Below are 15425 nucleotides of genomic sequence, written 5' to 3'. Positions count from 1 at the left end.
CCTCCCTCCCAGACTTGCCAACCCCCCAGATCCCATCCACACCTTCCCTCACCCCAAATTACTTATACCATATTGCTAGTGTGGCTCTAAATGGTAATGATTGCATGTACTCCTAGCAAGTTCTGCAATCTAGAATGAAATTGCTTGATAAATTTAAACATATAATGAGCATTGTAGCTACTGGTGCAGGGCCGTTTTTAATTTGCCTGTGAAACACAGACATCTAAACTCTGTCTGAGGGGCATTTGAATCCTACCCTCTGTTGGATGCTACCCTAGGATTCTGCCATCTATAAATCTAGTCGAAAAACATATATGGGCTGATGAATACTTTGATCCATGATGTATCTTACAACTCTGAAAATTGTGTCATCTTCAGTTTAAGCCACAAATATTCATATAATGAAAATACTTAGAAGTGTAAAGCATTCTATACTGACATTTCCGTTTACAGTGACACATGTAGTACTGTACTGTTTCTAACAGAGGAAAAAAGTATAAATTATATGAAGAGAGATTATACTGCAACATGATTAAAAGTCTTCCTTTCATTAATCATAAATTTGAAGTAACCTGGGGGAAAAAAACCCAAACAGTTTCTATATGAGAAAGCATAGGCCATAGCATAATGATAAAGTGTATAGTTGTGGGTGTGGATGTGTGTGGAAAGAGAGAAAAAGGGAATGAGAGAGAGAAAGAAAGAAAGAAAATTGATTGCATCTTAACTTGAGTGGGGCCAGAAATTATTCCCTAAAAGCTAACAATTTTAAACATCATGGGGCAGATTTTTAGCTACTATAAATTGTTATAATTCCATTTGGTGAGCTTTCAGTTGGTGCAAGCTATCAACTTCAATTGAATAGTGACAGTTTGCACCAGCTGACAACTTGCCTCCAAGGACAGTTTATTATAAAACAGAGGAAATTCCTTCCATTTCAAGTGTTCAGTACTGAGTAGACTTATTCATTGTTTCCCTGTGGTGTCTCATCTTTTTGATAGATCTGTTGGAGTTTAAAGATTAACATTTTATGAAATCCATATAAAAATTCTGAGTACATCTTGACACGAAAAAATAATCAAAATTTTGATGATAATGATAAATGATAAAATTGATAAATGATGATAATGATAAAATTCTGATGATAATGATAAAAATTCTGAGTACGTCTCGATAGGAAAAAATGATCAATGGCACCTCTTAAAAATGAAAACCTGGTATTGCATTTTTTTAATTGCAGTCTAATTTCAAGGTGGTTACAGATAGTTTCCTGTAATGGATGGAATGATGATACTGTAAATAAATAGCAATTTGGGGTATTGGGTACTTTTTGTTAATTTGCATAATACCATCTTATTGACCACAAGACAACATTTATAATCTTTTAAATTTGGGTATTCTTATATCTTTGGATATGACAATCATAGATACATTTCTTATGAATGCTTTGTACCACATAGCTATGTATTAGAGCTATAAAATATAGATATTTTACATGATATCCAAAAGATGCTTAGTGGTATGGAGTTAACAGCTTAGCCCACCTTAGACACACACCTTCTCTCACACCAAATTATTTTTACCATGTTTCTATTGTGGCTCCCAGCACTGGCCAACGTCTGCACACACTGCTTCTGTTTTATGATCATGTGGGATCCTCTGATCATAGACTGGGCATGGAAAATATTTTACCCACTCATGGAACACATCAATATGAGATGCTTTACTTGAGATTAGAGCAAATTACTAAGCAGTAAGCATCATGGTCTACATGTTCAGATGCTGACTGCACAGTAATTTGCTCTAATCATGAGTAAATTTGCTATCTGCAAATACAAGTAGCAAATTCACCTGGATTTACTTACTGTGCCATATGACACGTGTAGATGGCCAACAGGGAGCAAACTTTTCCCAGTCAGCCGGGCAGCAAGGGGCAGGAGATTGCTACCTAATCATGACCCTCTGCTCCCATGCCATCATGTTCAAGAAGCAGAGGCTGGGAGCTCCCTGTTGCCAGGGCATGGGGAACATTGTCCCCACTTGGTGTCTGGTGCCCTGGCAGCAGGCAGCTCCCAGAGGCAGGAAGCAATTTCCTGCCCCCTGCTGCCCAGCTGAATGGGACAGGTTTGTGCTCGGTTAACCATCTACACATGCTGTATGACATAGTAAGTAATTGCAGGTGAATTTGCTACTTGAATTTTCAGGTAGCAAATTTACTCATGATTAAAGCAAATTACTGTGCAGTAAGCATCTACACATGTAGACGGTGATGCTTACTGCTCAGTAATTTCCTCTAATCCCAAGTAAAGCATCTCATGTAGATGCACTCCTAGAGTTTGTAAAATATTTTCTATGCCCAGTCTATAATCAGAGGATTCTACCTGATCATCATAAATCAGGAGCAGTATGGGGATCATCATAAATCAGGAACAGTTGGCAATCATGGAGGTTAGCAGGGAATAGGCTTCTGGCCTGTTCCCTGCCCAGTTCCATGATTGTGGAGTGGGGGCTGTGAACATGCTCCCCAGTCCCCACCCTATGGTCATGGAGCAGGGGATGGGAACTGTCCCAGTCAGGGTCAGGTCCCAGCCCCATGGCCTGATTGGGTGATTGAGGTGCGAGGCTTGGAAAGAGCTACAGGGGAGGGACAGGTCTCTTCCCCAACCTCCTGCTGGGGCAACTTCCCAGCTGGGCAGGAATTCCCAGGAGCAGAGGCCTGTGACCTGCCCCTCCCCTGCAGCTCTTTTTAAGTCTCCTGCCCCTGTTTGGGGAGTCAGAGCCAGGAGCTCCCTGCTGAGGCAGAGGGACATTGTCCCCACCTGGGTTCTGGTCGTGAAGCAAACAACATCCTCGGGGCAGGGAGAACTCTCCCAGCCCCTGCCAGCAGACAGCTGTCTCCTGGCCCTGTGCTCCCTGCCAGCCCCAGGGCTAGCACCCAGGGAGCTTTTCCTTGTTGCTACAGGGGGCAAGTACATGTCCAGAGTGGGCAAGAGCAGACTGCTACCAGGAGACTGCTCCCACATCCCCATATGTGTAGATGCCTGCCCACCGTGGAGCAAATGTATGTGTAGATGTGCCCAAGGTGTCTAAATGCTGAGAAGTGATTCAGGTAGAACACTAGGACTTGCAGGTCCTACTAAAAACTATCACTATTCAAAATGTTTTTGGGAGACCCTAAAACTCTAATTCCTTAAAGAGACCTCTTGTGGGAGAAAGAAATTCACAGACAAAAAACACCAGTCACCTCATATGGCAGCATTGAATCCAGTTCAAAGGAAGGAGAACAATGCTCACTTTTTGCTCAATAATCTAATAGTTACAGCACTCACTCAGGAAGTGAGATACCTGGGTTATTGATCCTCTTGATCATAAGGCAAATTTAAGCACCTGATTGTGTGGAAACTGGTCCATGGGGCAACTAAGAATTCAAGAGTCATGGAGCCACAAGGAGAACCAGTCTGCTTTGGTAGTCTATAGCTGTGGAACTCCCATGACAGGGGTGGGAGGAGGAAGCAGAGGAATTCTAGGGTCCAGCTTCTGCTCCAAGAACTCAGCCTAATCTCAAAAGTTTAATAAGCAGCTAGGTCACAAGTGAATAAGGGCTTTATGAATTGCAAGTGACTGGAGATGCACTCACCATGAAAGCAGCTGCACTGCTTCAGGAAGTCCACAGTCACTTCCAGAAGTGGCACGGACACTTTTGCTGGTGGCTCCACTCCCCGGCTGGCACTCACAGGGGGCACCGGCACTCCTGCCTGCCCGTCAGGTAAACAGGGAGTGTGGCCTGGCAGGGGGTGCAGCAGCACTCTCAAGGGGTGCACGTGCACCCTTGTGCACCCCCTGCACATGACCCCTGCCTCTAACCACCTCCTGGCTTTCTGAATCATACTTTGGATTGCCATTCCAAAGTCTCAATATGGAGAAGTTTATGTGCCTAATAATGAATTATATTTAGATTTTTCTGAAGTCTCCCCATTGACTCCATACAGAATTACCCTCTGAACAAGTGTTCTAATACTTACGTGCTGCAACTCCAAAGTGTAATTGCTTGCTGAACCACTTTGAAACTTGCTTAGAATAAATACTTCAGGAGTTATTATTCATACAATTAACTAATGTCTTCTTCAAAATGAGAATACAATTTTCATGTTTAAATGATGCTGAATTATAATTATTTTTTCCCTGCAAAAATTCAGTGAGTTTTGATGTTCAATAATACCAAATACTAGGGGTAAGTGGGTACTATATGTAAAATGTCCCCTTTACTATTCAAACACTTATTATTGTAAAGAATATTATAGGTGAAGCTCTGCCAAAGGTGGAAAAAAAAGAAAAGAAAATGAGTCCAACAATCCTAGCAAGCAATAAGCTCTTTGTAATGCTGTACCATTAGGTCCGTTACTCAAAAAAAGAAAGAAAAAAAGAAAGAAATTGAGTGATTCAGAGGTCTTAACTTCCCTCAACTCTGTATTACAACGTACGATCTTTCAAAGATTATAAAAAAAACACGTTTTATAAGTTAACTTATTTTCATCGTTACAATTTTCTCTCAAGTGTACATCAGGTCCTCATGGAATGGATGGAATATTCTAAAATATTTTACTTCAATTGCATTAAAACATATAATTAAACTTAACATGTTTCAGTTCAATCTTTGCATTTTCCTTTTATGATACAATATATTTAAGTCAAACCTCTTGATATTGTTTTGAATTTTACTAAAGTGTAAAAGCTGAAATGATAAAATTAAAAATGGAACATTTCAAATGAATCAGAAACAAAATATCACAATAATTCCCCACTGAAAATGCTAAGAACAACAGAGATATGGTCATCTGAAATATTTCAGCTTTATTAAATCGGACCTCTTTCTCAGGAGTCATATCTTACAACACTTTGAGAATAACAGACATGCCCTGAATTTTTAGATCATGGCTTTAAAAAAAATCTGTATTAAAAATAAATTTCTACTGAAAACAGGTTTATCCTTTCAAAGAAGAAAGAAGATAATTTAGTGAAATCCAATCCCATAGGGAGAGTTCATTTTCCACTTCCTGTAATTGCTCCTAAATGACTGAAGTGGCAATCCAAGTCAAAATCTGTCTTCATAAAGGAGCATGACATATACAATTCTGGAACTAGTTGTGGCTGATAACTGACTACTGCAGTACAAAGAATGGGGTTTAACTCTCAAAATACAACATTACTCAACTACAGATGTACCACTATTTTGAGCAGTTCTAACAAATCAGCAGGACAATTTATGTAATTAAATTACTGAAGTACACAGAAATTATTTGCGTTTTATTTATGACACGTAAAAAAAACCCAAAGCAAAAGCCTTTAACCATAAATGGAAAAACAGGATTCTACTATTACATAGTTATATCAGTACATATATTTTTCTCAAAACTGATATCCTTTAAAATATACTCCCTCTAATTTCTGAGAAACAGTGTGTCTGCATGAGACAACACTAAAAGTGTCTTAATGTCAATACTAAAATATTATGCTGATGAATATAATATATACACACACACACACACATATATGTATATATACATATACACATATATATACACACACAAACACACACAATGCCTCAGTTGCTTATTATGTGCTATCACTGGAAAATAGATACTATTTCCACATCATCCTTGCATAATGATAATTGTCTTAAATAGCTACACTACAAAACAAACTACCGAGCGCTTGAAAAATAAATATCAAATGGCAAGAAATAAAATGGGAAAGTGTGATTATAAAGTTCAATATTTGGTTATACTGAATTTCATCTGCATACTAACTGGGGGTCTAAAATGCCTTATAGCAATGAGATTTTCTATGTAGAAATACCCAGAAAATTATAACCAATAATAAAATTAAATATGTTTCACACATGAAAACATCAAACTTAGGATCACAGGACTTCTTAGTGATAGAGCTGGTTGGGAATTATCTAATGAAACAGGTTTTTATAAAAAAAATTGCTAGTTCATTAAAACCAAGTTTTTTGCAGAAATGTATCTGTTTTTGATGTAGTTGCAATAAAACAAAGAAAGGCTTCTTTCCCAGACCTGGGGAAGAGAACTTGTGAAGAGATGTTAAACTGGCATTGTCTAACATCAATCTCAACTGTACAGATGGTCCAGTAAAAGATATTACCAAAAAATCTCTTGCATCTCACAGTATTTCCTGGACCATTATGGCTACAAAACTTACTCCTTCCTACAATAAAACCCTGATAGAATTCTGTCAGGGTTTTTTCTAAGGGAAATTTGCCTGGTTTCATGAGGGCTCACTTCTAATGTTGTTTGGGACCCCAAGATTTCCAGGCACTTAAACACTTAGCTTGGAGGCTGAAAGCCCCGGTAACTGCCTGAGCATGAGCTTCAACCAAGGCGAATAGATCCTGCTGAGAATCCTGTTCAGAACTAGTTTGGCCATAGTTTGGAACTAGATGGTGCTGTGTGGACATTTAGGGCTCTGCAACTGTCTTCAAAGAAGCCTTAAAATGGGGAAAAGAGATTACTAGCCAGACATACAAGCCTGCATGTAGGAAACAGTTCTTAGCCAAGACAAATATTTCTTTGCATTATTTATGACATGTAAGCCTAAGAACAATTTATAAGTTTTTTTTCTTATTTTCTCTAGACTGCTGCAGATTTTACTTTTAGGTTAAGCTGATAAGTGACAGAACATGCTCATACCATTTTGCTTGCATATAACATGAATTCCAATTTCCAGCAGCTGTTTTTTGGGGTGAAAAGATGGTGTTGTATGCAACAAAATATGCTATATAATTTGTGATAGCATCAGGGAAAACAAATATCCATTACTAGAGTACAAACATGTGAAATGTTTGCTCTCTCCAAGAAAGTGCAGCATTTGGAGGAGCAAGGCATGAAAGAAGGAAGTATTTGGAAAATTTACAAGTGGGGAAAAAAAGGAGGCATCACGTGAGTGTAGGCATCTCCCAGGGAAGGCAGTTACTGAACAGTTTTCACCTACATCTTGTTTTAGCTGCCCATATTGTTTTGGATCTGGCCTGAGTGATTCTGACCAAAAAAAAAAAAGCATCATGAAGGTTTTTCAGGGTATCTCAGCTTCCGGCTACAAAAATAATGACACTTCAGACCATAAGATGTTTTGAACAAAATATCTGGGGCTAAATTTTTCTGATAAAACACAAATTTCAAACCAACTTTATCCTTAAGAACATGTCCACCATTTGTGACTGTGTTCCACCGTTTGGACAGGCAATTACAAAACTTCAGCTGCTACTTTGTTACTATCTCCTGTCAATAACCATTTGAAGATAACTAAGTTTTGCACATACTCTCACCATTTCCACAGAGTTCAGTTGCTGAAGTGCATGAACTGTGTATTTTCACACATTAAGGTCCCTGGATTGCTCTAAAGCTGATGTGTAACTCTGAATTTCCTGGGTTAATAATAATAATTGTAGTAACATTAATAATATTAATAATTGAAATTATTACTCAACCTTATTTCCATCCATGTAGATTTAAAAAAAATTAGGAATCTATAGAAACAGGTGCAACAAAGCATTAATATACTCACTTTTCATCTCTGAAGAATAAAGTTCAAATCCTAAATTAGGTCACAAAAGAAAATTTGTTGCTTGGCCTTATCCCAGTTGCAGTTTGCACCCATTGCAAAAATTTCCACACACTTTGCCACAAATCAGCACAACTGTCAGTTTCTGATCAGGGCTAGACGGATGAGGGTACTGGAGGTCAAGACATAGGAGAGCCATGTGAAAAAGCTTACATAGCACTTAGACCAGCTCTATTTAGCACTTTCAATAAGCACAAAAACTCACTTTCTGGTTTTGCCTCAAAAGCTTGAGTAATGCTAACATTAAAACAAAGAAGAAAAGCTGGTCAAAAAAAGTGGTTATCTATTTGTCTCTGCTGACATGAGCTTCTCAGCAATTTCAGCCATTAATGTTTAAACCAAATTACAAGAGTTGTGGACAACTAAAAGCAACTAGTTTCTTAACAATGTAATCAGGGAAGTCAAGAGCATGTTTCTGTCTAGCCACATCTCCTTATTAACAAGTTCCCTGATGACTGCTGTAATAGTGAAATCAAGAAAATAATGAGTTTTTTTAGATGTGGAGGTTGATGGTCTAATACATGCACACATCTTGGAGACAATCAAGAGATTGAACATCTATTTTTATTAACTAAGTACTCTGAACTCTAATTTTACTATAAGGCATGCAAATTGCATTACAATGAACAATGCTGTATACAAAGCATTTTACAGTGAAGTAGAGTCACTGATGCTGCTGTGGAGGTTTTACTTAAAAGTTTGCCCATGCTGCATAAGGAACATTTCCAGACACACAATGCAACTTCTTAAATAGGGCATGGGGGCATGTCTCAATAGCAGTGGTGGACAAAAGCAATGTACTCTGGTATATTTTTAAACTTTATGACTGACAGTACTCAGAACTATCACCAAATGTTCTTTATATTGCCCATTGGCTGCCTCCAGCTATTTGTCTGATTGCTTGCCACTTGTCTTCTGGTCACATAATTGCCTCTGGAATTAATTAATTGATTTATTGATGACTTTAAATAATTGTATTAGCTTTCATCTTGGTTAATTGATTCACTGCTTCAGATGATTATCCATTTATTGATTTAATTTGTTTAGCTAATTTTTATCTTTAAACTTTACCTGCTTAATTCCATTCTAGTGCCTGCATATTTTGCTTGCATTGAATTTCATTACCTCATTGACTCTTCACCTCTCTGATCTTCCCTCTCAATTAATTGTCTGTTTACTCAGTTAATTACATGATTTATTCACCTCTAATTAATTGATTACCATCTAACCTCTTGATTGTTTGATGACTGAGTTGCCAATGCATTTGGTGGCACTGGTAATATTCTGACAATACTTGCCCTTGATTCACCACACTTCTTCCTTCCTCTCTCTCTCTCCATCACTCACCTCTTCCAATCCATACTATTTTTTTCTCTCTCATTTAGCACCTCATTGAACTGTCCACACTGGGCCAGATTCTCCAAAATGGCCATTTGCTTAATTTAACTTTCACTTGCACATCTTTTATCTGCTAAGGAGAAAGCAGGGCAGGGTGATCTCAAATGATGTCTTTCTCAAATGATCTGCCCAAAACAATCCAAATCAAATCAGAAGGCTCTGAAACATCTCCAAAATGAAATCAGGCATCCAAAATGTTTTGGAAATGTTTCAGAAAATTTCTGAGTTTCAGAGCTGGGCCTGCAGGGAAACAGCTGTACACTGCTGCCCTGCCACACAACCTGGCTCCACAGGGAGCAGAGATCTATGCTGTGGGTCACTTTGCCACCACTGCCCACCCTGCACTGCCCTGGTGATGCAGGGCTGCATGGGGTGGGCGGTGGTGGCGAGGAAACCCTGGCATGGATCTCTGCTCCCTATGGAGCCAGGTCATGCGGCAGGGCAGTGCTGGTCCCCGTCACACAACTTGGCTCTGCAGGGAGCAGAGATCCTCACTGGGGTCTCCTTGCCACCGATGTCCACCGTGTGCAGCCCCACATCGTGGGCAAAGCCGAATCTCCGAAACAGATTTGGCGGAAATGAAACAGGACAGCAATCCGAAACACCGAAATGAATCACTGTCCTCCGAAATGGCCAAATCCAACCAAAACCAAATTGAAACACAGCCGTTTTGCACAGCCCTAATATCCAGATGTTAGCTCTGCCCCTTCATCGACATAGCATGCCACATCATCACTGCATCAAACATGGATTTTAATATTCATGGTTCATTCACTTGCTTCTCTTCCAATGTCATATACACCTGCTTGTGGTGTCCTTCTGCTGTCTATGCTGGATAGACAGGGTGATCCCTATATGAAAGAATGCATGGACACTGATTTAACATCAAGCCCAAAAAGACACAAAAGCTTGTGACAGAACACTTTAACCTCCCTGGACACTTCACTGATCTCAGAGTACCTGTTCTTAAACAACAACATTTTTAAAACTAACTTTAACATGAAACTAAAGAACAAGAAATCTTCCACAGACTGGATTTTTTTAAGTATGGTCTCAACAGAGACTCTGGTTACTTATCCCATTTTTTGGACTAGCTTTTATAACCCTTATGTCCCTCCATGTGTTAACTGCTTTATTTATCCCTTTTGATTACTTTATTCTTTCCACCTTTGCCTCTCTCAGCAGTGTCCTCTCCCTGAATCCCTATCCTCTGTATTTAAATTACTTTATTTCTCTGTATTTATTACCACTGTTCCCCACAGGGAACTTCTATATCTTCATAAAGTCCAGCTTTATGCCCTAATTCTGGCAATATCCATTTCTATTACTCCTGTTTCTTTATGCTTACCACCATTGTTCAGGCATGATAGATCTCTTCCATTACAAATTCACATTCTATGAATTCATTTCATCCTTATCAGACTCTTTTACCCTCACTGAATTTCATTCCCACAATTCTGCTCTCAAACAACCTTTGATACTGTTCCAGAGACATGTTCTAGCCTTATTTTCTACTCCCCTTACCAGGAGCATGACAGCCTCAACATAAAGAACAACAAGGCACACTAAAATCTATCCCCTCCCATTTTTCCTATTTACACTGTTATTGATGTTGGTGAATGTCATTTTCTCTGTTCTTTTCTGGCCTTTTACCAGTTCTAATGATTCCATCTGTCCCAATCCCTTGAAATTTATTTTAAAATTGACTCTCAGCAATATCAAATTAATCTCCCTTCAATTCAGGCTTGATTCCCTGCAGTGTGGCTTCTATACTCACTCCACTGACACTTCCTTTTTCCAGATCTAATGACCATGGTGCTAACTAGATAGGTACGAACACATTTTCATCCCTCTACTTTTTACATGAATTCACTTCCTTTTTGATAACTTGTCTGTTCTTGGCATTTGTACGTCATCATCTGACTTCTTGTCATTCATTTATAATACCTTTTATTCGTCTCCCTCCCCCCACTCCTATGTCCATAGAGTCAGAAGGAGCTTTATGTTAGATCCCATCCTTTTAGCCCTTTACATGATTTCTCTGGATGTCATATATAGAGTAGGTTCAATTATCGCCTGTATCCTGGTAACATAACAATTTCTCTATCATGCCTTGAGCTGTCCCCCTTGGTTCAGTCCTGCACTTTGGCCTGTCTCTCTAACATCTCCTTCTAGAAATCTTAACCTAAAGTTAACACAACAAACAACTTCCTCATCTTTCCTCTCATGCCCTCCCACATCCTCTGATGGAAACACTATCTTTCCATCATCCATTGAAGAAAATACTATCTTTCCATCCCTAAAAACAAATTTAGGGTGGTGGGGGAGGATCATCTTTACTCCTTACCTTCAAGTTGTCTTCCATACTTGGGCTGTGCCCAAGACTTGTCATTTCTTCATCCAATATATTTAGAAAAATAAACCTTTCCTTTCTATAGCTACAACCGAGTCTCTCTGCCCCACATCAGCTACCTGATTGCTGCAATTTCTTCTCTTCTCTTTCTGACATTAACCACCTATATATCTTTTTGTTCTAATATATTCAAAATCATAGAAAATAAGGCTGGGAAAGGACTTCAGGATGTCTTTTTCTCCAACCTCCAGCTCAATACAGGATTGTCCTTATCTAAGCTATTCCAGACAAAATTTGGAACTTGGAAAATAATTTTAAATGTGTGGAAGAATGTCTCATCCAAACACTTCAAATGAATCCAATTTATTTTGGGGTTCTGTTTATTAGGGTTGGTCAACAGTAAGTGGTCTCTTATTCTGCCTGAACCAATTTTCATATCCCTAGACACAACTAGAATCTGGGTACAGGATATTAAGAAGGACTAGATAACATTAAAAGACCAGAGAAGAATCTTACTGGGTCATGTGGAAGATAAATTAAAGTGGATTAGATAGATAAATGTATGAAGAAGAGTTCCCCACATACACATGTAAGGCACTTAAGTTTGAGCTGCATTTTCATTCTTTCATAGTTCATCTAACACTACCATAATGAGCTGGCTGATGTCTGATGACAGTTAGCTCTTGCACTGCAATACTAGACAAGAGTTGGTATATTTTCCAGGTTCCAGATTTTACTAACGGTTGAATTAAAGCCTAATGATTTGTTTTAAAGAAATATTGTGAGACGTACTATCTAAGTGTTAGTTTCAAATTGAGTCATGCCAGCTGCCAATATGATTATTATCTTCCCTGAAAAAAATGATATTGACAAACCCTATCCAAGTAATACATTTTTGGTGATAGGGAAGGCTAACAAAGATTGTAGCTATAACTGTCCTTTAACATGTTCTGACTGATGCACACAAGGCTGGCTTTATAACATTTTGGTAATGTTAATTTTGTCAGGCATTTTTCTCTGGTTTTGCCCCAAACTATGAAAACATAGGCAAAACCAGTAGTACTTTTAAATAGGTGACTATTAGGTGAAGATTGTAAATACATTGGCTTCTGCAGCTTTGAGATAAAGGAACAAAAACAAAAGATTACAAAAAACCTAAAAAGATTAAGCTTGAAGTTACATACACGTATATAAATATATACAGTGCAGCTCATCCTGAATAATCCCAGTGCATTTAACAGACAAGTTCCTAATTTGTCCATTGTTGAAATGTAACCATGTCTTAGTTGTAACCTAACACTTTAAAGCATAGAATCAACACCACACAACTCTTTAGGTAAGGAAACAGCACAGATATCATATAAACCTGAAACAGGTGGAGAAATGGAACAAGTGGAGTTCAGCTAGTATGCCAGAGCTAATGCCCCTATCCTTAAAGAAAATGTGATGAGATTGTTAATCAGTTGTAGTAATTAACTTCTTAATTTTACAACTCATTTGAAAGATTAATTCAGGTCCATATGGTTGGAAAGCTAGAATTTTGAGAAGTTGTAAGTAGCTGGCATGCCTCTCTCTTGCCACTGATTTTCTAATGTCAGTGTCAGATCAACAGGATAAATCTGACTAAACTAAAGATTGGTCCTTTTGTTCATCTTCAGACTGGAATATTTGAGAGCAAGATTTTTATAACCTTCATTCTCTTTTCTTTCAGAGAAGGTTAAGTGGTTTCTCTGTCCATCTCTTATCCTTTAAAGAAGTTGCACTTTAATTTATAGAAAAGGGTTTGCAGGTAAAATACTTTCTTGTCTCATCTTGAATGATTCTATATATGATGGTGGCTTAGAAAAGACATCAGAACATTTATGATATTGGATGTATTACGCAATATGATTATGTTACAATAGAAATGTACAAAAGATGTCCAAAGGATTTAACTGTGTAGTCTCCAAAATAATAGAGGTATGGCATTTCAAGTCACTTTAGTCAAATACCATCTAAAACCCTTTGACTTACAGCCTGAGCTGATGAAGACTCCCTACCCTCAAACTTCCTCAGTTGCCCTATGTCATATATTGGCCATGATGCCCATTAGTTTGATATGTCTATGCATAACTATTATAATTATGAAAGTATTTATTAAAGATGTCTATTCATTGTACATATTTTTATAATAATTAAACATGTAGCAAGACAAAGCAAATATTTGCATACAATTTCATTAATGCCATGTTGTTTAACAATGATCAAATATGCCTGTCACCAAGCATATGCATTTTTGTCTTCTGAGGTTTTTGTCACCAAAAAGTTGCATCACATCTGTACCTCTGTTTTTATTTCATTTTATTTTTTCCCATGGAAGTTCTACTTCATTTTTAGGAATAATAAAAAAAATCAGGGAAATCTAATAATCTACATTTATGGTGCCACAATACTAGAATAACTTTTGATCTATTGGTCAGTAAAATGCAGACCAGAGTATAATCACCAATGATAAATAAAATGCCTCCAGAATGTGTGGGGAAACAGTAAGCCTTGACTTGGATTATATAGTTGGGGCAGGGGGTTGGACTAGATGACCTCTTGAGGTACCTGACAACCCTAATTTTCTAGGATGCTATGATTTTATGAAGATGACAACAAATTGTAAAATAAATAAATAAATAAACCCTAAGTACATTTTCACAAAGAATATTGTTTAATCTGTTTCATTCCAGTTAATCCCTTACTATAAGGAACATGTCTCTGAATAGTGTTGAAATCTTAACAGGACAAAAAGAAAATCCTCCGGATTTCTTCACAACCACTTAGAGATTGCTAAATAGCCAGGCTCTACAGTGAACATCAATACAAGCACATATGGAGCTTTGGTTCTTTGGAGATAGCAGAAAATGTTGTCAAAATAGGAGATGGAAACTGCCAGTGGAATTTTCAGTACGTAAAGGCCTGCGATAAAAACAAAATACAGTATTGTCACCTTATAACAGCTTTAATCAAGCAAAGCAGTTTGTCATAATGAATATGTATGAGGATGCTGATGAACATGCATGATTGATATCTATGATTCAAAAGGTGGAGAAGCTTATCTATATGCAGATTTACTAGCTAATAGGAAACCATTCTTTTTTCCCTCTTTTGGCAAAGTTTCTGAACCACTAATGTCTAAACTTAGATCTTTCCTGCAATAACAGTTTTGTGCTCCTAAAAACTTTACTACATCTTTTCTCTTTAGGCCTGTGGAACACATTCTTTTAATGGTACAAGGGGATCTGATTCCCAGTCTGAACAAACGTACCTCCTGCCATGCCACACGTGCATGGCAAATGGTACAAATTTGGGATCAGATCCCAATTTCACCTTTCCTACTTGCACCAGCAAGTTGAAAGCAGGTACCCACAGCCCCCATTACCCAAGGCTATAAGCTGATTGCCACTCCAACTCCAGGATAGCCTTAGGGCTAATTTGAGGGCTCTGTCTCCTAGACATTAAAACCCCATGTCCACAAAATCAGGAGCTCCCAGTGTGGGAAGGTGAAAGGCTTTAAGGCTAGGGACAGACTTTACACATAAACTAGTTTAAGTGATCAGAAACTGGTTTAGAACAGATGCTCAGTGCACATAAAACTGTTTGTGAATGGCTGAAACCAGTTTGAGATAAACCTGATTGAATGTAATACCAGACTTAATTCATTTGGCTCAAACTGGTTTATGCAATGTCTGTCCCAGACCCCTTGCTGGTTTAAGATAAACCAGACACCCCCAGAATCCTGGCATGCTCTCTGGACTGGGCGGGTGCAGGCTGCTTCCCTCCTCCCCTCACCACTCCTTGCTAAGCAGGAATTCCCCACTCCCCAATGCCTTGCTGAGGAGGTGTCTGTATATTAGCAAGCAGACCACTTGCTTGCTATGGTCTATTCTGAATCAACAGGTAGAATCAACAGGCAGAATAAACTAGTAGCTGGTAATGTCCCTCTGTTGTTTTCTTAATTGGGTGATAAACAGTATGGCTGAGTGAAGCTTCAGTAGCTGATTTGATTCAG

Source organism: Gavialis gangeticus, unplaced genomic scaffold (genome assembly GCF_001723915.1).
Source record: "Gavialis gangeticus isolate Ggan-Ray unplaced genomic scaffold, GavGan_comp1, whole genome shotgun sequence".
Lineage (NCBI taxonomy): Eukaryota > Metazoa > Chordata > Crocodylia > Gavialidae > Gavialis > Gavialis gangeticus.
This window is presented reverse-complemented; position numbering follows the sequence as displayed.